The sequence below is a fragment of the Elephas maximus genome, chromosome 5, assembly GCF_024166365.1.
Source record: "Elephas maximus indicus isolate mEleMax1 chromosome 5, mEleMax1 primary haplotype, whole genome shotgun sequence".
Lineage (NCBI taxonomy): Eukaryota > Metazoa > Chordata > Mammalia > Proboscidea > Elephantidae > Elephas > Elephas maximus.
Window position 1 is genome coordinate 998,409 of NC_064823.1, and position 21,939 is coordinate 1,020,347.

Sequence of the window (21,939 nt, forward strand, 5' to 3'; positions counted from 1 at the left end):
GAATGGTGTAGAATGGAGTTGAAAAGAGATAATAGAGTTGAGTAGACTCGTAGAGCCATATAGAGTTGAACAGAGCCTGTTCAAGCTGAATAGAGCTGACCAGGGCGAAACGGAGCCGATTAGAACTGAATCGAACCGATTGGAGCCCAAGAGGGATGAATGGAGTGCAACGGAGCCGATTGGAGCCGAATCGCATCGAAATGCGTGGAATCGAATCCAGTGGAATAGATTAGAGTAGGGTTGGTTAAAATAGAGTAGAATAGAATTGAACACAGTAAAAGAGAATAAAAAGAATACAAGAGAATCGAGTCCAAAAGGTTAGAGCAGAGCAGAATAGTGTAGAGTAGAACAGAGTCGAATAGAGTCGAATCGAGCCAAATGGAGAAGAAACAAGGCAAATCGCGTTGAATCCCCTCGAACCAATTCCAGTCAATTAGGGTAGGGTAGAGTAAAATAGCGTTGAGTGGAGTAGAATGCTGTGCAACGCAATCGAATGGAGTCGAAAAGAGTCGAAAAGAGCCGAATAGTGCTGAAGAGGGCCGAAGAGGGCCGAATCGAGCAGAATTGAGCCAAATCCAGCAAATCGAGCCTAATGGAGCCGAATGGAGCCGAATCCAGCTGAATCGACACTCTTCGAGCCAAATGGAGCCGAATGGACATGAATCGAACCAATTCGACCTGAATCGTGTCCAAATTCATGGAATCGAATTGAACAGATTAGAGTAGGGGAGGTTCGGGTATGGCAGGGTGGAATAGAGTAGAGTAGCATAGAATAAAACAGAAGAGAAGAGAACAGAACAATACAGAACGAATACAGAAAACAGTAGGCTAGAGTAGCGTAGAGGGAAACAGAGTAGAGTAGAATAGATTCGAACAGAGCTAAATGGAGCCAAACTGAGCCGAATCGTGTCCAAATGGGTTGAAGCCAATCCAATCCAATGGATTAGAGTAGAGTAGAGTAGAGTTGGGTAGCATAGGGTAGGGTAGAATAGAGTAGAATAGGAAGAATAAAGAAAATAGAGAAGAGTAGACTAGAGTACGATAGAGTAGGCTAGTGTATAATAGGGTAGACTCGAATACGGCTGAGTAGAGCCGAATGGAGTCGAAATGAGAGGAATCACGTCTAATGGATTCGAGTAAATTAGAGTGGTGTAGGATAGAGTAGAGCAGAATAGTGTAGAATGGTGTGGAATAAATAGAATGGAGTAGAATGGAGTCAAATAGAGACGAAAAGAGTAGAGAAGAGTCAAATAGAGCAGAATAGGGCCGAAAAGGCCGAACTGAGCAGAATCGAAGCAATTCAAGCCAAAACGAGCCGAATAGAGCCAAATCGAATCGAATCGAGCTGATTCAAGCCGAATCACGTCGAATCCCGTTCAGTGCATCCAATCCAATCCAAACGTCTAGATTAGAGAAGGGGAGGGGAGGGTGGACTAGAATAGAGTAGAGTAGACTAGAAGAGATTAGGACAGAATAGAAGGAATAGAATAGAGTAGAAAAGAGTAGGGTCGAATAGACTCGAATAGAGTCGAATAGAGACGAATAGAGAAAACAGAGCTGAATGGAGCCGAGTAGAGACGTAGAGGAGCCATATAGAGCCGATTCGAACCTCATCGAGCTGAATCAAGCAGAATCACGCCGACTGTCACTGAGTAGCGTCGAATCACATCGAATCACGTCGAATCGCATCAAATCACATCGTTTTGTGTCGGACCGGGTCGAATCGCTTCGTATCGCATCGGATTGCATCGAATGTCGTCGAATCACGACGAATCACGTCCCATCACGTCCAATAACTTCGAACTGCGTCCAATCTCCTAGAATTCTGCTGAATCACGTCGAATCGTATGGAATCTCGTCTAATCTCTTTGAATCCCGTCAAATGCCTTCGGACCTTGTCGAATCCCGTCGAATCCTGTCCAATCGCGTCGAAGTGAATCGAATTGAATCAAATCGATTCAAGTAGGGTGGGTTTGGGTGGGGTGCAGTAGGGTTGGGTAGGGTAGGATAGAACAGAGTCCAACAGAATAGGAGAGAACAGAAGAGAACAGAAAGAATCCAGCAGAATAGAATAGAGTAGAAAAGAGTCAGATAGTGCAGAGCATAGCCGAATTGAGGCGAATGGAGACAAAACAAGATGAATCGCGTTGAAGCGCTTCGAATCGGGTCAAATCGAATCCATTCGAATAGATTAGGGTAGGGAAGGGTAGACGAGAATAGAGGAGAATAGTGCAGAATGGTGTGGAATGGATTAGAACGGAGCCGACTAGAGACGACTAGAGTAGAAAAGAGTCGAATAGAGCATAGTTGGGCCGAATAGGGCCAAAGAAGGCCTAATCGAGCAGAATCCAGCAGAATCGATGCCATTGGAGCTGAATGGAGCCAAATGGAGCCCAATCGAACCGATTCGAAGCGAATTGATCTGATTCAAGCCTAATCGGGTCGAATGGCGTGAAAATGCGATGACTCGAACAGAATCAAAGATTAGAGAAGGGGAGGGGAGCGGCTGGGAGGGTAGAACAGAACAGAATAGAACAGTACATAATAGAAGGAACAGAATATAGCACAGTACGGTAGAGCAGAGCAGAGTAAAGTAGAGAAGAGTAGAGTCGAATAGAGTGAACTAGTGCAGAATAGAGCTGAATAGAGCCAATTCTAGCCGAATCGAGCCCAAAGGAAACAAAACGTGATGAATCGCGTCGAATAGCGTCCGATCGAATCCATTAGAATAGATTAGAGTAGGGTAGAGTAGAACAGAATAGAGCAGAATCGAGTCGAATGGAGTTGCATAGAGAAAACTAGAGTAGAAAAGAGTCGAATCGAGCCGAATAAGGCTGAACCAAGTCGAATTGAGTTGAAACAAGCTGAATCGAAGCGATTCAAGCCAAATCGAGCTGAATCGAGCTGATGGTGCCGAATGAGCCGATTCAAGCATCATCGCGTCCAATCACATTGAAATGCTTTGACTCGAATCCAATTGAATAGATTCGAAAAGGTTAGGGTAGGGTGGTTTTGGATAGGGTAGACTAGGGTAGACGAAAGCAGACTAGAGTAGAGTAGACAAGCGAAGTCTAGAGTAGTAGCCTAGACAAGACAGCTGGACTAGTCAGACTAGTGGTATAGATCAGTAGGCTAGACAACTAGCCTTGGAGAGTACCCTTGCCTTGACAAGTACCCTAAATTCTGAATCTGAACTACTCCCCTTGCCTTAACTAGTATCCTGAACTAGTAGCCTTGTCTGAACTAGTACCCTTAACTAGTAGCCTTGCCTTAAGTAATAGTCTTAATGTCTACCCTTGCCTTACTAGTACCCTGAACTAGTAGCCCTGCCTTAACTAGTACCCTGGCCTTCACCAGTAGCCTTAACTAGTACCCTGGCCTTCACTAGTAGCCTTGCCTCAACTAGTACCCTTAACTAACACCCTAGCATGAGCTAGTACTCTTAACTAGTACCTGGCCTTCTCAGTCCCCATAAGTCCTACCCTGGCCTTAACCAGCTGCCTTAACTGGTACCCTGGTCTTAACTAGTAGTATTGACTTCTACCCTTGAATCCACTGGTCGCCTAAACTAGTCGTCTTGCCTTCAGTAGTAGCCTTCACTTGTACCTTGCCTTAACTAGTATCGTTATCTAGTACCTGTGCCTTAACTAGTACTCTTAGCTAGTACAGCGGCCATAACGAGTAGCCTGAACTAGTAGCCTTGTCTGAATTAGTCCTCTGAACTAGTAGCCTTGCTTTAAGTAATCGTCTTAACGTCTGCCCTTGCCTTACTAGTACCCTTAACTAGTAGCCAAGCCTTAACTACTACCCCTAACTAGTAGCCTTGCCTTAACTAGTACCCTTGCCTTAACCAGTTGCCTTAAGTAGTACCCCGGCCTTAACTAGAAGTATCAACTTGTAAACTTGCATCCAATAGTAGCCTTAACTAGTACTCTTGCCTTAAGTAGTGGCCTGAACTAGTACTCGTGCCTTAGCTAGTACTCTGAACTAGTACAGTGCCTCTAATTAGTATCCTGAACTAGTAGCCTTCTCTAAACTAGTACCCTTAACTAGTAGCCTTGCCTTCACTAGTACCCTGGCCTTCTCCAGTAGCCTTAACTAAGACCCTGGCCTTCACTGGTAGCCTTAACTAGTACCCTTAACTAGTACCCTCGCATTAACTAGTAGTCTGAACTAGTACCCTGGCCGTATCAGTACCCAGAACTACTACCCTTGCCGTAACCAGTTTCCTTAACTAGTACCCCGGCCTTAACTAGTAGTATTCACTTGTATATTTGCATCAACTAGTAGCCTTAACTAGTACTCTTCCCTTAAGCAGCGGCCTGTATTTGTACCTTGCCTTAACTAGCAGCCTTAACTAGCACCCGTGCCTTTACTCATACTCTTAACTAGTACAGTGCCCCTAACTAGTATCCTGAACTGGTAGCCTTGTCCTAAGTAGTACCCTTAACTAGGAGCCTTGCCTTAAGGAATAGTCTTAATGGCTACCCTGGCCTCAACAAGTACCCTTAACTACTACCCTTGCATTAATTAGTAGTCTTAACTGGTAGCCTGGCCTTGTCAGTACCCATAACTACTACCCTTGCCTTAACCAGTTGCCTTACCTAGCAACCTGGACTTAGCCAGTAGTATTAACATGTACCCTTGCATCGACTAGTAGACTTAAGTAGGACTCTTGCCTGAAGTAGTGGCCTTAACACGTTCCTTGCCTTACTAGTAGCCTTAACTAGTACTCTGAACTAGTACAGTGGCCCTAACTAGTATTCTGAACTAGAAGCCTTGTGGTAACTAGTACCCTTAACTAGTCACCTTGCCTTAGGGAACAGTCTTAACGTCTACCCTTGCCTTACTAGTCCTCTTAACAAGTAGCCAAGCCTTAACTAGTACCCTGAAGTAGTAGCCTTGCATGGACGAGTAGCCCAGCCTTAACTAGTACCCTGGCCGTCACTAGTACCCTTGCCTCAACTAGTACCCTGGCATTAACTAGTAGTCTTAACTAGTACCCTGGCCGTATCGCTACCCAGAACTACTACCCTTGCCTTGACCAGTTGCCTTAACTAGTACCCTGGCCTTAATGAGTAGTATGAACTTGTACCCTTGCATCAACTAGTAGCCTAAACTAATACGCTTGCCTGAAGTCGTAGCCTTCACTTGTACCTTGCCTTCCTAGTAGCCTTAACTAGTACCCGTCCATGAACTAGTACTCTTAACTAGTACAGTGGCCCTAACTAGTAGCCTGAACTAGTCCCCTTGCCTTAGGTAGTCCCTTTTCCAAACTAGTACCCTTCTTGAGTACCCCTATGGAGTAGGGTATGGTACAGTAGGGTGTCATGAGGTAGGGTAGCATACGGTAGAACAGAGAAAACAGAATCCAATAGAATAGAAGAGGATGAGTCAGGATAGGTTAGTTTCGTGTAGGGTGTGGTAGAGTAGCATAGGATGGAATAGAGAAAAGAGAAAACGAGAATCCAATACAACAGAATCGAAAAGAAGAGACTAGATGAGGAAAGACTAGGGCGGGATAGGGTTCTGTCGAATAGAAGAGCGTAGAATGGTGTGGAATGGAGTCAAATGCAGTCAAACCGAGATGAATAGACTAGGAAAGAGTTGAATAGAGCCGAATAGCACCGAATAGGGACATCTAGGGCTGAGTCGAGCCCAATCGAGCCCAACCGAGCCCAATCAAGTCCAATCGACCAGATTCGAGCTGAATGGAGCCCAATGGAGCTGGAATGAGCCAAATAGAGACACAGAAAATGAGCCAAGCTAGATCGAGCCAAATCGCACCTAATCGCATCCTATGGCATCGAATCTCGTCGAAGTCCATCCAATCCCACCAAAACCCATCGAATCTCATGAAATCTCACCGAATCCCGTCCAATTGTGTCAAATCGGGTCGAATTGAATGCAATCGAATTCAATAGAACAGCTTAGAGTAGTGTAGGTTAGGCTGGGATTCAATAGGGTAGGGCAGAGAGGAATAGACTAGAGAAGCATAGAGTAGAAGAGAAGAGAATACAAAGAGTAGAATGGAGTAGAGTGGAGTAGAGTAGAATAGTCAGAGTCGAGTAGTGCAGAATAGAGATGAATAGATCCAATTCGAGCTGAATCGAGTCGAATGGAGAGGAAATGAGACAAATCTCCATGAATCGAATAGATTAGAGTAGAGTAGGGTGGGGGAGAAGAGAATAGAATAGTGTAGAATGGAGTCGAACAGAGTAGAATGGTGTGGAATGGAGTCGAATGGAGCCAAATAGAGACGAATAGAGTAGAAAAGAGTTGAATAGAGCTGAACAGGGCCGGATAAGTTTGGATCGAGCCTAATGATGCTGAATCGAGCAGAATCGAGCCAAATTGACCCGATTCAAGCCAAATCGAGCTAAATCAAGCCAATTCGAGCCTAAATCCCATGGAATCGCCTTGAAAGGCATTGAATCGAATCGAATCGATTAGAGTAGAGGAGGGTAGAGTAGGAGGGGTTAGACTAGAAGGGAACAGAACCCAAGAGAAAGAATCGAATAGAATGAAGTAGAGACGAGTACAGTAGAATAGAGTCCAATAGAGTTGAATAGAGCCAAACAGAGCTGAATGCAGCCGAATCCACCAAATTCGAGGTGAATCGAGAAGAATCATGTCGAATCGCGTTGAAACGTGTCGAATCCAATCCAATCGTTTAGTGTAGGGCAGGTAAGATGAGGGTAGGGTAGGGTAGAAAAGAATAGATTAGAATAGAACAGAAAGAATAGAGACGAGTAGACTAGAGTCAAATAGAGTCAAATCCTGCCGAAAAGAGCCGAATAGAGAGGAAAAGGGCCAAGTCAAACCGAATCGAGTTGAATTCGCACAAAAAGGAGCTGATTCGAGCCGATAGGACCTGAATCAGGCCGAATCCCGTTCAAGTCTGTTGAATAGAATAGAACAGATTACAGTAGGCTAAGTTAGAGTAGGGTAGGATAGAACCAAATGCAGTAGAACAGAACAGGATCGAAGAGAACTGAAAGAATAGAATAGGGTCGAGTAGTGCAGAGTCTAGAAGAATAGAGTTGAATATTGCCGACTAGAGCAAAATAGAGCCCAAAAGACCCAACGTGATAGAAATCAAGATGAATGGCGCCGAATCCCGCGGAATCATGCTGGATCACGTCGAAGCCTGTTGAATTGCATTGAATCCCATCCATTCGAGTCCAATCCAATCGAATCGATTAGAATAGACTAGAGAAGGGTAGAGTACAAGACAATAGACTAGAGAAGAATACAGTCGGATGGAGTAGAATGGTGTAGAATGGAGTTGAAAAGAGATAATAGAGTTGAGTAGACTCGTAGAGCCATATAGAGTTGAACAGAGCCTGTTCAAGCTGAATAGAGCTGACCAGGGCGAAACGGAGCCGATTAGAACTGAATCGAACCGATTGGAGCCCAAGAGGGATGAATGGAGTGCAACGGAGCCGATTGGAGCCGAATCGCATCGAAATGCGTGGAATCGAATCCAGTGGAATAGATTAGAGTAGGGTTGGTTAAAATAGAGTAGAATAGAATTGAACACAGTAAAAGAGAATAAAAAGAATACAAGAGAATCGAGTCCAAAAGGTTAGAGCAGAGCAGAATAGTGTAGAGTAGAACAGAGTCGAATAGAGTCGAATCGAGCCAAATGGAGAAGAAACAAGGCAAATCGCGTTGAATCCCCTCGAACCAATTCCAGTCAATTAGGGTAGGGTAGAGTAAAATAGCGTTGAGTGGAGTAGAATGCTGTGCAACGCAATCGAATGGAGTCGAAAAGAGTCGAAAAGAGCCGAATAGTGCTGAAGAGGGCCGAAGAGGGCCGAATCGAGCAGAATTGAGCCAAATCCAGCAAATCGAGCCTAATGGAGCCGAATGGAGCCGAATCCAGCTGAATCGACACTCTTCGAGCCAAATGGAGCCGAATGGACATGAATCGAACCAATTCGACCTGAATCGTGTCCAAATTCATGGAATCGAATTGAACAGATTAGAGTAGGGGAGGTTCGGGTATGGCAGGGTGGAATAGAGTAGAGTAGCATAGAATAAAACAGAAGAGAAGAGAAGAGAACAATACAGAACGAATACAGAAAACAGTAGGCTAGAGTAGCGTAGAGGGAAACAGAGTAGAGTAGAATAGATTCGAACAGAGCTAAATGGAGCCAAACTGAGCCGAATCGTGTCCAAATGGGTTGAAGCCAATCCAATCCAATGGATTAGAGTAGAGTAGAGTTGGGTAGCATAGGGTAGGGTAGAATAGAGTAGAATAGGAAGAATAAAGAAAATAGAGAAGAGTAGACTAGAGTACGATAGAGTAGGCTAGTGTATAATAGGGTAGACTCGAATACGGCTGAGTAGAGCCGAATGGAGTCGAAATGAGAGGAATCACGTCTAATGGATTCGAGTAAATTAGAGTGGTGTAGGATAGAGTAGAGCAGAATAGTGTAGAATGGTGTGGAATAAATAGAATGGAGTAGAATGGAGTCAAATAGAGACGAAAAGAGTAGAGAAGAGTCAAATAGAGCAGAATAGGGCCGAAAAGGCCGAATTGAGCAGAATCGAAGCAATTCAAGCCAAAACGAGCCGAATAGAGCCAAATCGAATCGAATCGAGCTGATTCAAGCCGAATCACGTCGAATCCCGTTCAGTGCATCCAATCCAATCCAAACGTCTAGATTAGAGAAGGGGAGGGGAGGGTGGACTAGAATAGAGTAGAGTAGACTAGAAGAGATTAGGACAGAATAGAAGGAATAGAATAGAGTAGAAAAGAGTAGGGTCGAATAGACTCGAATAGAGTCGAATAGAGACGAATAGAGAAAACAGAGCTGAATGGAGCCGAGTAGAGACGTAGAGGAGCCATATAGAGCCGATTCGAACCTCATCGAGCTGAATCAAGCAGAATCACGCCGACTGTCACTGAGTAGCGTCGAATCACATCGAATCACGTCGAATCGCATCAAATCACATCGTTTTGTGTCGGACCGGGTCGAATCGCTTCGTATCGCATCGGATTGCATCGAATGTCGTCGAATCACGACGAATCACGCCCCATCACGTCCAATAACTTCGAACTGCGTCCAATCTCCTAGAATTCTGCTGAATCACGTCGAATCGTATGGAATCTCGTCTAATCTCTTTGAATCCCGTCAAATGCCTTCGGACCTTGTCGAATCCCGTCGAATCCTGTCCAATCGCGTCGAAGTGAATCGAATTGAATCAAATCGATTCAAGTAGGGTGGGTTTGGGTGGGGTGCAGTAGGGTTGGGTAGGGTAGGATAGAACAGAGTCCAACAGAATAGGAGAGAACAGAAGAGAACAGAAAGAATCCAGCAGAATAGAATAGAGTAGAAAAGAGTCAGATAGTGCAGAGCATAGCCGAATTGAGGCGAATGGAGACAAAACAAGATGAATCGCGTTGAAGCGCTTCGAATCGGGTCAAATCGAATCCATTCGAATAGATTAGGGTAGGGAAGGGTAGACGAGAATAGAGGAGAATAGTGCAGAATGGTGTGGAATGGATTAGAACGGAGCCGACTAGAGACGACTAGAGTAGAAAAGAGTCGAATAGAGCATAGTTGGGCCGAATAGGGCCAAAGAAGGCCTAATCGAGCAGAATCCAGCAGAATCGATGCCATTGGAGCTGAATGGAGCCAAATGGAGCCCAATCGAACCGATTCGAAGCGAATTGATCTGATTCAAGCCTAATCGGGTCGAATGGCGTGAAAATGCGATGACTCGAACAGAATCAAAGATTAGAGAAGGGGAGGGGAGCGGCTGGGAGGGTAGAACAGAACAGAATAGAACAGTACATAATAGAAGGAACAGAATATAGCACAGTACGGTAGAGCAGAGCAGAGTAAAGTAGAGAAGAGTAGAGTCGAATAGAGTGAACTAGTGCAGAATAGAGCTGAATAGAGCCAATTCTAGCCGAATCGAGCCCAAAGGAAACAAAACGTGATGAATCGCGTCGAATAGCGTCCGATCGAATCCATTAGAATAGATTACAGTAGGGTAGAGTAGAACAGAATAGAGCAGAATCGAGTCGAATGGAGTTGCATAGAGAAAACTAGAGTAGAAAAGAGTCGAATCGAGCCGAATAAGGCTGAACCAAGTCGAATTGAGTTGAAACAAGCTGAATCGAAGCGATTCAAGCCAAATCGAGCTGAATCGAGCTGATGGTGCCGAATGAGCCGATTCAAGCATCATCGCGTCCAATCACATTGAAATGCTTTGACTCGAATCCAATTGAATAGATTCGAAAAGGTTAGGGTAGGGTGGTTTTGGATAGGGTAGACTAGGGTAGACGAAAGCAGACTAGAGTAGAGTAGACAAGCGAAGTCTAGAGTAGTAGCCTAGACAAGACAGCTGGACTAGTCAGACTAGTGGTATAGATCAGTAGGCTAGACAACTAGCCTTGGAGAGTACCCTTGCCTTGACAAGTACCCTAAATTCTGAATCTGAACTACTCCCCTTGCCTTAACTAGTATCCTGAACTAGTAGCCTTGTCTGAACTAGTACCCTTAACTAGTAGCCTTGCCTTAAGTAATAGTCTTAATGTCTCCCCTTGCCTTACTAGTACCCTGAACTAGTAGCCCTGCCTTAACTAGTACCCTGGCCTTCACCAGTAGCCTTAACTAGTACCCTGGCCTTCACTAGTAGCCTTGCCTCAACTAGTACCCTTAACTAACACCCTAGCATGAGCTAGTACTCTTAACTAGTACCTGGCCTTCTCAGTCCCCATAAGTCCTACCCTGGCCTTAACCAGCTGCCTTAACTGGTACCCTGGTCTTAACTAGTAGTATTGACTTCTACCCTTGAATCCACTGGTCGCCTAAACTAGTCGTCTTGCCTTCAGTAGTAGCCTTCACTTGTACCTTGCCTTAACTAGTATCGTTATCTAGTACCTGTGCCTTAACTAGTACTCTTAGCTAGTACAGCGGCCATAACGAGTAGCCTGAACTAGTAGCCTTGTCTGAATTAGTCCTCTGAACTAGTAGCCTTGCTTTAAGTAATCGTCTTAACGTCTGCCCTTGCCTTACTAGTACCCTTAACTAGTAGCCAAGCCTTAACTACTACCCCTAACTAGTAGCCTTGCCTTAACTAGTACCCTTGCCTTAACCAGTTGCCTTAAGTAGTACCCCGGCCTTAACTAGAAGTATCAACTTGTAAACTTGCATCCAATAGTAGCCTTAACTAGTACTCTTGCCTTAAGTAGTGGCCTGAACTAGTACTCGTGCCTTAGCTAGTACTCTGAACTAGTACAGTGCCTCTAACTAGTATCCTGAACTAGTAGCCTTCTCTAAACTAGTACCCTTAACTAGTAGCCTTGCCTTCACTAGTACCCTGGCCTTCTCCAGTAGCCTTAACTAAGACCCTGGCCTTCACTGGTAGCCTTAACTAGTACCCTTAACTAGTACCCTCGCATTAACTAGTAGTCTGAACTAGTACCCTGGCCGTATCAGTACCCAGAACTACTACCCTTGCCGTAACCAGTTTCCTTAACTAGTACCCCGGCCTTAACTAGTAGTATTCACTTGTATATTTGCATCAACTAGTAGCCTTAACTAGTACTCTTCCCTTAAGCAGCGGCCTGTATTTGTACCTTGCCTTAACTAGCAGCCTTAACTAGCACCCGTGCCTTTACTCATACTCTTAACTAGTACAGTGCCCCTAACTAGTATCCTGAACTGGTAGCCTTGTCCTAAGTAGTACCCTTAACTAGGAGCCTTGCCTTAAGGAATAGTCTTAATGGCTACCCTGGCCTCAACAAGTACCCTTAACTAGTACCCTTGCATTAATTAGTAGTCTTAACTGGTAGCCTGGCCTTGTCAGTACCCATAACTACTACCCTTGCCTTAACCAGTTGCCTTACCTAGCAACCTGGACTTAGCCAGTAGTATTAACATGTACCCTTGCATCGACTAGTAGACTTAAGTAGGACTCTTGCCTGAAGTAGTGGCCTTAACACGTTCCTTGCCTTACTAGTAGCCTTAACTAGTACTCTGAACTAGTACAGTGGCCCTAACTAGTATTCTGAACTAGAAGCCTTGTGGTAACTAGTACCCTTAACTAGTCACCTTGCCTTAGGGAACAGTCTTAACGTCTACCCTTGCCTTACTAGTCCTCTTAACAAGTAGCCAAGCCTTAACTAGTACCCTGAAGTAGTAGCCTTGCATGGACGAGTAGCCCAGCCTTAACTAGTACCCTGGCCGTCACTAGTACCCTTGCCTCAACTAGTACCCTGGCATTAACTAGTAGTCTTAACTAGTACCCTGGCCGTATCGCTACCCAGAACTACTACCCTTGCCTTGACCAGTTGCCTTAACTAGTACCCTGGCCTTAATGAGTAGTATGAACTTGTACCCTTGCATCAACTAGTAGCCTAAACTAATACGCTTGCCTGAAGTCGTAGCCTTCACTTGTACCTTGCCTTCCTAGTAGCCTTAACTAGTACCCGTCCATGAACTAGTACTCTTAACTAGTACAGTGGCCCTAACTAGTAGCCTGAACTAGTCCCCTTGCCTTAGGTAGTCCCTTTTCCAAACTAGTACCCTTCTTGAGTACCCCTATGGAGTAGGGTATGGTACAGTAGGGTGTCATGAGGTAGGGTAGCATACGGTAGAACAGAGAAAACAGAATCCAATAGAATAGAAGAGGATGAGTCAGGATAGGTTAGTTTCGTGTAGGGTGTGGTAGAGTAGCATAGGATGGAATAGAGAAAAGAGAAAACGAGAATCCAATACAACAGAATCGAAAAGAAGAGACTAGATGAGGAAAGACTAGGGCGGGATAGGGTTCTGTCGAATAGAAGAGCGTAGAATGGTGTGGAATGGAGTCAAATGCAGTCAAACCGAGATGAATAGACTAGGAAAGAGTTGAATAGAGCCGAATAGCACCGAATAGGGACATCTAGGGCTGAGTCGAGCCCAATCGAGCCCAACCGAGCCCAATCAAGTCCAATCGACCAGATTCGAGCTGAATGGAGCCCAATGGAGCTGGAATGAGCCAAATAGAGACACAGAAAATGAGCCAAGCTAGATCGAGCCAAATCGCACCTAATCGCATCCTATGGCATCGAATCTCGTCGAAGTCCATCCAATCCCACCAAAACCCATCGAATCTCATGAAATCTCACCGAATCCCGTCCAATTGTGTCAAATCGGGTCGAATTGAATGCAATCGAATTCAATAGAACAGCTTAGAGTAGTGTAGGTTAGGCTGGGATTCAATAGGGTAGGGCAGAGAGGAATAGACTAGAGAAGCATAGAGTAGAAGAGAAGAGAATACAAAGAGTAGAATGGAGTAGAGTGGAGTAGAGTAGACTAGTCAGAGTCGAGTAGTGCAGAATAGAGATGAATAGATCCAATTCGAGCTGAATCGAGTCGAATGGAGAGGAAATGAGACAAATCTCCATGAATCGAATAGATTAGAGTAGAGTAGGGTGGGGGAGAAGAGAATAGAATAGTGTAGAATGGAGTCGAACAGAGTAGAATGGTGTGGAATGGAGTCGAATGGAGCCAAATAGAGACGAATAGAGTAGAAAAGAGTTGAATAGAGCTGAACAGGGCCGGATAAGTTTGGATCGAGCCTAATGATGCTGAATCGAGCAGAATCGAGCCAAATTGACCCGATTCAAGCCAAATCGAGCTAAATCAAGCCAATTCGAGCCTAAATCCCATGGAATCGCCTTGAAAGGCATTGAATCGAATCAAATCGATTAGAGTAGAGGAGGGTAGAGTAGGAGAGGTTAGACTAGAAGGGAACAGAACCCAAGAGAAAGAATCGAATAGAATGAAGTAGAGACGAGTACAGTAGAATAGAGTCCAATAGAGTTGAATAGAGCCAAACAGAGCTGAATGCAGCCGAATCCACCAAATTCGAGGTGAATCGAGAAGAATCATGTCGAATCGCGTTGAAACGTGTCGAATCCAATCCAATCGTTTAGTGTAGGGCAGGTAAGATGAGGGTAGGGTAGGGTAGAAAAGAATAGATTAGAATAGAACAGAAAGAATAGAGACGAGTAGACTAGAGTCAAATAGAGTCAAATCCTGCCGAAAAGAGCCGAATAGAGAGGAAAAGGGCCAAGTCAAACCGAATCGAGTTGAATTCGCACAAAAAGGAGCTGATTCGAGCCGATAGGACCTGAATCAGGCCGAATCCCGTTCAAGTCTGTTGAATAGAATAGAACAGATTACAGTAGGCTAAGTTAGAGTAGGGTAGGATAGAACCAAATGCAGTAGAACAGAACAGGATCGAAGAGAACTGAAAGAATAGAATAGGGTCGAGTAGTGCAGAGTCTAGAAGAATAGAGTTGAATATTGCCGACTAGAGCAAAATAGAGCCCAAAAGACCCAACGTGATAGAAATCAAGATGAATGGCGCCGAATCCCGCGGAATCATGCTGGATCGCGTCGAAGCCCGTTGAATTGCATTGAATCCCATCCATTCGAGTCCAATCCAATCGAATCGATTAGAATAGACTAGAGAAGGGTAGAGTACAAGACAATAGACTAGAGAAGAATACAGTCGGATGGAGTAGAATGGTGTAGAATGGAGTTGAAAAGAGATAATAGAGTTGAGTAGACTCGTAGAGCCATATAGAGTTGAACAGAGCCTGTTCAAGCTGAATAGAGCTGACCAGGGCGAAACGGAGCCGATTAGAACTGAATCGAACCGATTGGAGCCCAAGAGGGATGAATGGAGTGCAACGGAGCCGATTGGAGCCGAATCGCATCGAAATGCGTGGAATCGAATCCAGTGGAATAGATTAGAGTAGGGTTGGTTAAAATAGAGTAGAATAGAATTGAACACAGTAAAAGAGAATAAAAAGAATACAAGAGAATCGAGTCCAAAAGGTTAGAGCAGAGCAGAATAGTGTAGAGTAGAACAGAGTCGAATAGAGTCGAATCGAGCCAAATGGAGAAGAAACAAGGCAAATCGCGTTGAATCCCCTCGAACCAATTCCAGTCAATTAGGGTAGGGTAGAGTAAAATAGCATTGAGTGGAGTAGAATGCTGTGCAACGCAATCGAATGGAGTCGAAAAGAGTCGAAAAGAGCCGAATAGTGCTGAAGAGGGCCGAAGAGGGCCGAATCGAGCAGAATTGAGCCAAATCCAGCAAATCGAGCCTAATGGAGCCGAATGGAGCCGAATCCAGCTGAATCGACACTCTTCGAGCCAAATGGAGCCGAATGGACATGAATCGAACCAATTCGACCTGAATCGTGTCCAAATTCATGGAATCGAATTGAACAGATTAGAGTAGGGGAGGTTCGGGTATGGCAGGATGGAATAGAGTAGAGTAGCATAGAATAAAACAGAAGAGAAGAGAACAATACAGAACGAATACAGAAAACAGTAGGCTAGAGTAGCGTAGAGGGAAACAGAGTAGAGTAGAATAGATTCGAACAGAGCTAAATGGAGCCAAACTGAGCCGAATCGTGTCCAAATGGGTTGAAGCCAATCCAATCCAATGGATTAGAGTAGAGTAGAGTTGGGTAGCATAGGGTAGGGTAGAATAGAGTAGAATAGGAAGAATAAAGAAAATAGAGAAGAGTAGACTAGAGTACGATAGAGTAGGCTAGTGTATAATAGGGTAGACTCGAATACGGCTGAGTAGAGCCGAATGGAGTCGAAATGAGAGGAATCACGTCTAATGGATTCGAGTAAATTAGAGTGGTGTAGGATAGAGTAGAGCAGAATAGTGTAGAATGGTGTGGAATAAATAGAATGGAGTAGAATGGAGTCAAATAGAGACGAAAAGAGTAGAGAAGAGTCAAATAGAGCAGAATAGGGCCGAAAAGGCCGAATTGAGCAGAATCGAAGCAATTCAAGCCAAAACGAGCCGAATAGAGCCAAATCGAATCGAATCGAGCTGATTCAAGCCGAATCACGTCGAATCCCGTTCAGTGCATCCAATCCAATCCAAACGTCTAGATTAGAGAAGGGGAGGGGAGGGTGGACTAGAATAGAGTAGAGTAGACTAGAAGAGATTAGGACAGAATAGAAGGAATAGAATAGAGTAGAAAAGAGTAGGGTCGAATAGACTCGAATAGAGTCGAATAGAGACGAATAGAGAAAACAGAGCTGAATGGAGCCGAGTAGAGACGTAGAGGAGCCATATAGAGCCGATTCGAACCTCATCGAGCTGAATCAAGCAGAATCACGCCGACTGTCACTGAGTAGCGTCGAATCACATCGAATCACGTCGAATCGCATCAAATCACATCGTTTTGTGTCGGACCGGGTCGAATCGCTTCGTATCGCATCGGATTGCATCGAATGTCGTCGAATCACGACGAATCACGCCCCATCACGTCCAATAACTTCGAACTGCGTCCAATCTCCGAGAATTCTGCTGAATCACGTCGAATCGTATGGAATCTCGTCTAATCTCTTTGAATCCCGTCAAATGCCTTCGGACCTTGTCGAATCCCGTCGAATCCTGTCCAATCGCGTCGAAGTGAATCGAATTGAATCAAATCGATTCAAGTAGGGTGGGTTTGGGTGGGGTGCAGTAGGGTTGGGTAGGGTAGGATAGAACAGAGTCCAACAGAATAGGAGAGAACAGAAGAGAACAGAAAGAATCCAGCAGAATAGAATAGAGTAGAAAAGAGTCAGATAGTGCAGAGCATAGCCGAATTGAGGCGAATGGAGACAAAACAAGATGAATCGCGTTGAAGCGCTTCGAATCGGGTCAAATCGAATCCATTCGAATAGATTAGGGTAGGGAAGGGTAGACGAGAATAGAGGAGAATAGTGCAGAATGGTGTGGAATGGATTAGAACGGAGCCGACTAGAGACGACTAGAGTAGAAAAGAGTCGAATAGAGCATAGTTGGGCCGAATAGGGCCAAAGAAGGCCTAATCGAGCAGAATCCAGCAGAATCGATGCCATTGGAGCTGAATGGAGCCAAATGGAGCCCAATCGAACCGATTCGAAGCGAATTGATCTGATTCAAGCCTAATCGGGTCGAATGGCGTGAAAATGCGATGACTCGAACAGAATCAAAGATTAGAGAAGGGGAGGGGAGCGGCTGGGAGGGTAGAACAGAACAGAATAGAACAGTACATAATAGAAGGAACAGAATATAGCACAGTACGGTAGAGCAGAGCAGAGTAAAGTAGAGAAGAGTAGAGTCGAATAGAGTGAACTAGTGCAGAATAGAGCTGAATAGAGCCAATTCTAGCCGAATCGAGCCCAAAGGAAACAAAACGTGATGAATCGCGTCGAATAGCGTCCGATCGAATCCATTAGAATAGATTACAGTAGGGTAGAGTAGAACAGAATAGAGCAGAATCGAGTCGAATGGAGTTGCATAGAGAAAACTAGAGTAGAAAAGAGTCGAATCGAGCCGAATAAGGCTGAACCAAGTCGAATTGAGTTGAAACAAGCTGAATCGAAGCGATTCAAGCCAAATCGAGCTGAATCGAGCTGATGGTGCCGAATGAGCCGATTCAAGCATCATCGCGTCCAATCACATTGAAATGCTTTGACTCGAATCCAATTGAATAGATTCGAAAAGGTTAGGGTAGGGTGGTTTTGGATAGGGTAGACTAGGGTAGACGAAAGCAGACTAGAGTAGAGTAGACAAGCGAAGTCTAGAGTAGTAGCCTAGACAAGACAGCTGGACTAGTCAGACTAGTGGTATAGATCAGTAGGCTAGACAACTAGCCTTGGAGAGTACCCTTGCCTTGACAAGTACCCTAAATTCTGAATCTGAACTACTCCCCTTGCCTTAACTAGTATCCTGAACTAGTAGCCTTGTCTGAACTAGTACCCTTAACTAGTAGCCTTGCCTTAAGTAATAGTCTTAATGTCTACCCTTGCCTTACTAGTACCCTGAACTAGTAGCCCTGCCTTAACTAGTACCCTGGCCTTCACCAGTAGCCTTAACTAGTACCCTGGCCTTCACTAGTAGCCTTGCCTCAACTAGTACCCTTAACTAACACCCTAGCATGAGCTAGTACTCTTAACTAGTACCTGGCCTTCTCAGTCCCCATAAGTCCTACCCTGGCCTTAACCAGCTGCCTTAACTGGTACCCTGGTCTTAACTAGTAGTATTGACTTCTACCCTTGAATCCACTGGTCGCCTAAACTAGTCGTCTTGCCTTCAGTAGTAGCCTTCACTTGTACCTTGCCTTAACTAGTATCGTTATCTAGTACCTGTGCCTTAACTAGTACTCTTAGCTAGTACAGCGGCCATAACGAGTAGCCTGAACTAGTAGCCTTGTCTGAATTAGTCCTCTGAACTAGTAGCCTTGCTTTAAGTAATCGTCTTAACGTCTGCCCTTGCCTTACTAGTACCCTTAACTAGTAGCCAAGCCTTAACTACTACCCCTAACTAGTAGCCTTGCCTTAACTAGTACCCTTGCCTTAACCAGTTGCCTTAAGTAGTACCCCGGCCTTAACTAGAAGTATCAACTTGTAAACTTGCATCCAATAGTAGCCTTAACTAGTACTCTTGCCTTAAGTAGTGGCCTGAACTAGTACTCGTGCCTTAGCTAGTACTCTGAACTAGTACAGTGCCTCTAACTAGTATCCTGAACTAGTAGCCTTCTCTAAACTAGTACCCTTAACTAGTAGCCTTGCCTTCACTAGTACCCTGGCCTTCTCCAGTAGCCTTAACTAAGACCCTGGCCTTCACTGGTAGCCTTAACTAGTACCCTTAACTAGTACCCTCGCATTAACTAGTAGTCTGAACTAGTACCCTGGCCGTATCAGTACCCAGAACTACTACCCTTGCCGTAACCAGTTTCCTTAACTAGTACCCCGGCCTTAACTAGTAGTATTCACTTGTATATTTGCATCAACTAGTAGCCTTAACTAGTACTCTTCCCTTAAGCAGCGGCCTGTATTTGTACCTTGCCTTAACTAGCAGCCTTAACTAGCACCCGTGCCTTTACTCATACTCTTAACTAGTACAGTGCCCCTAACTAGTATCCTGAACTGGTAGCCTTGTCCTAAGTAGTACCCTTAACTAGGAGCCTTGCCTTAAGGAATAGTCTTAATGGCTACCCTGGCCTCAACAAGTACCCTTAACTAGTACCCTTGCATTAATTAGTAGTCTTAACTGGTAGCCTGGCCTTGTCAGTACCCATAACTACTACCCTTGCCTTAACCAGTTGCCTTACCTAGCAACCTGGACTTAGCCAGTAGTATTAACATGTACCCTTGCATCGACTAGTAGACTTAAGTAGGACTCTTGCCTGAAGTAGTGGCCTTAACACGTTCCTTGCCTTACTAGTAGCCTTAACTAGTACTCTGAACTAGTACAGTGGCCCTAACTAGTATTCTGAACTAGAAGCCTTGTGGTAACTAGTACCCTTAACTAGTCACCTTGCCTTAGGGAACAGTCTTAACGTCTACCCTTGCCTTACTAGTCCTCTTAACAAGTAGCCAAGCCTTAACTAGTACCCTGAAGTAGTAGCCTTGCATGGACGAGTAGCCCAGCCTTAACTAGTACCCTGGCCGTCACTAGTACCCTTGCCTCAACTAGTACCCTGGCATTAACTAGTAGTCTTAACTAGTACCCTGGCCGTATCGCTACCCAGAACTACTACCCTTGCCTTGACCAGTTGCCTTAACTAGTACCCTGGCCTTAATGAGTAGTATGAACTTGTACCCTTGCATCAACTAGTAGCCTAAACTAATACGCTTGCCTGAAGTCGTAGCCTTCACTTGTACCTTGCCTTCCTAGTAGCCTTAACTAGTACCCGTCCATGAACTAGTACTCTTAACTAGTACAGTGGCCCTAACTAGTAGCCTGAACTAGTCCCCTTGCCTTAGGTAGTCCCTTTTCCAAACTAGTACCCTTCTTGAGTACCCCTATGGAGTAGGGTATGGTACAGTAGGGTGTCATGAGGTAGGGTAGCATACGGTAGAACAGAGAAAACAGAATCCAATAGAATAGAAGAGGATGAGTCAGGATAGGTTAGTTTCGTGTAGGGTGTGGTAGAGTAGCATAGGATGGAATAGAGAAAAGAGAAAACGAGAATCCAATACAACAGAATCGAAAAGAAGAGACTAGATGAGGAAAGACTAGGGCGGGATAGGGTTCTGTCGAATAGAAGAGCGTAGAATGGTGTGGAATGGAGTCAAATGCAGTCAAACCGAGATGAATAGACTAGGAAAGAGTTGAATAGAGCCGAATAGCACCGAATAGGGACATCTAGGGCTGAGTCGAGCCCAATCGAGCCCAACCGAGCCCAATCAAGTCCAATCGACCAGATTCGAGCTGAATGGAGCCCAATGGAGCTGGAATGAGCCAAATAGAGACACAGAAAATGAGCCAAGCTAGATCGAGCCAAATCGCACCTAATCGCATCCTATGGCATCGAATCTCGTCGAAGTCCATCCAATCCCACCAAAACCCATCGAATCTCATGAAATCTCACCGAATCCCGTCCAATTGTGTCAAATCGGGTCGAATTGAATGCAATCGAATTCAATAGAACAGCTTAGAGTAGTGTAGGTTAGGCTGGGATTCAATAGGGTAGGGCAGAGAGGAATAGACTAGAGAAGCATAGAGTAGAAGAGAAGAGAATACAAAGAGTAGAATGGAGTAGAGTGGAGTAGAGTAGACTAGTCAGAGTCGAGTAGTGCAGAATAGAGATGAATAGATCCAATTCGAGCTGAATCGAGTCGAATGGAGAGGAAATGAGACAAATCTCCATGAATCGAATAGATTAGAGTAGAGTAGGGTGGGGGAGAAGAGAATAGAATAGTGTAGAATGGAGTCGAACAGAGTAGAATGGTGTGGAATGGAGTCGAATGGAGCCAAATAGAGACGAATAGAGTAGAAAAGAGTTGAATAGAGCTGAACAGGGCCGGATAAGTTTGGATCGAGCCTAATGATGCTGAATCGAGCAGAATCGAGCCAAATTGACCCGATTCAAGCCAAATCGAGCTAAATCAAGCCAATTCGAGCCTAAATCCCATGGAATCGCCTTGAAAGGCATTGAATCGAATCAAATCGATTAGAGTAGAGGAGGGTAGAGTAGGAGAGGTTAGACTAGAAGGGAACAGAACCCAAGAGAAAGAATCGAATAGAATGAAGTAGAGACGAGTACAGTAGAATAGAGTCCAATAGAGTTGAATAGAGCCAAACAGAGCTGAATGCAGCCGAATCCACCAAATTCGAGGTGAATCGAGAAGAATCATGTCGAATCGCGTTGAAACGTGTCGAATCCAATCCAATCGTTTAGTGTAGGGCAGGTAAGATGAGGGTAGGGTAGGGTAGAAAAGAATAGATTAGAATAGAACAGAAAGAATAGAGACGAGTAGACTAGAGTCAAATAGAGTCAAATCCTGCCGAAAAGAGCCGAATAGAGAGGAAAAGGGCCAAGTCAAACCGAATCGAGTTGAATTCGCACAAAAAGGAGCTGATTCGAGCCGATAGGACCTGAATCAGGCCGAATCCCGTTCAAGTCTGTTGAATAGAATAGAACAGATTACAGTAGGCTAAGTTAGAGTAGGGTAGGATAGAACCAAATGCAGTAGAACAGAACAGGATCGAAGAGAACTGAAAGAATAGAATAGGGTCGAGTAGTGCAGAGTCTAGAAGAATAGAGTTGAATATTGCCGACTAGAGCAAAATAGAGCCCAAAAGACCCAACGTGATAGAAATCAAGATGAATGGCGCCGAATCCCGCGGAATCATGCTGGATCGCGTCGAAGCCCGTTGAATTGCATTGAATCCCATCCATTCGAGTCCAATCCAATCGAATCGATTAGAATAGACTAGAGAAGGGTAGAGTACAAGACAATAGACTAGAGAAGAATACAGTCGGATGGAGTAGAATGGTGTAGAATGGAGTTGAAAAGAGATAATAGAGTTGAGTAGACTCGTAGAGCCATATAGAGTTGAACAGAGCCTGTTCAAGCTGAATAGAGCTGACCAGGGCGAAACGGAGCCGATTAGAACTGAATCGAACCGATTGGA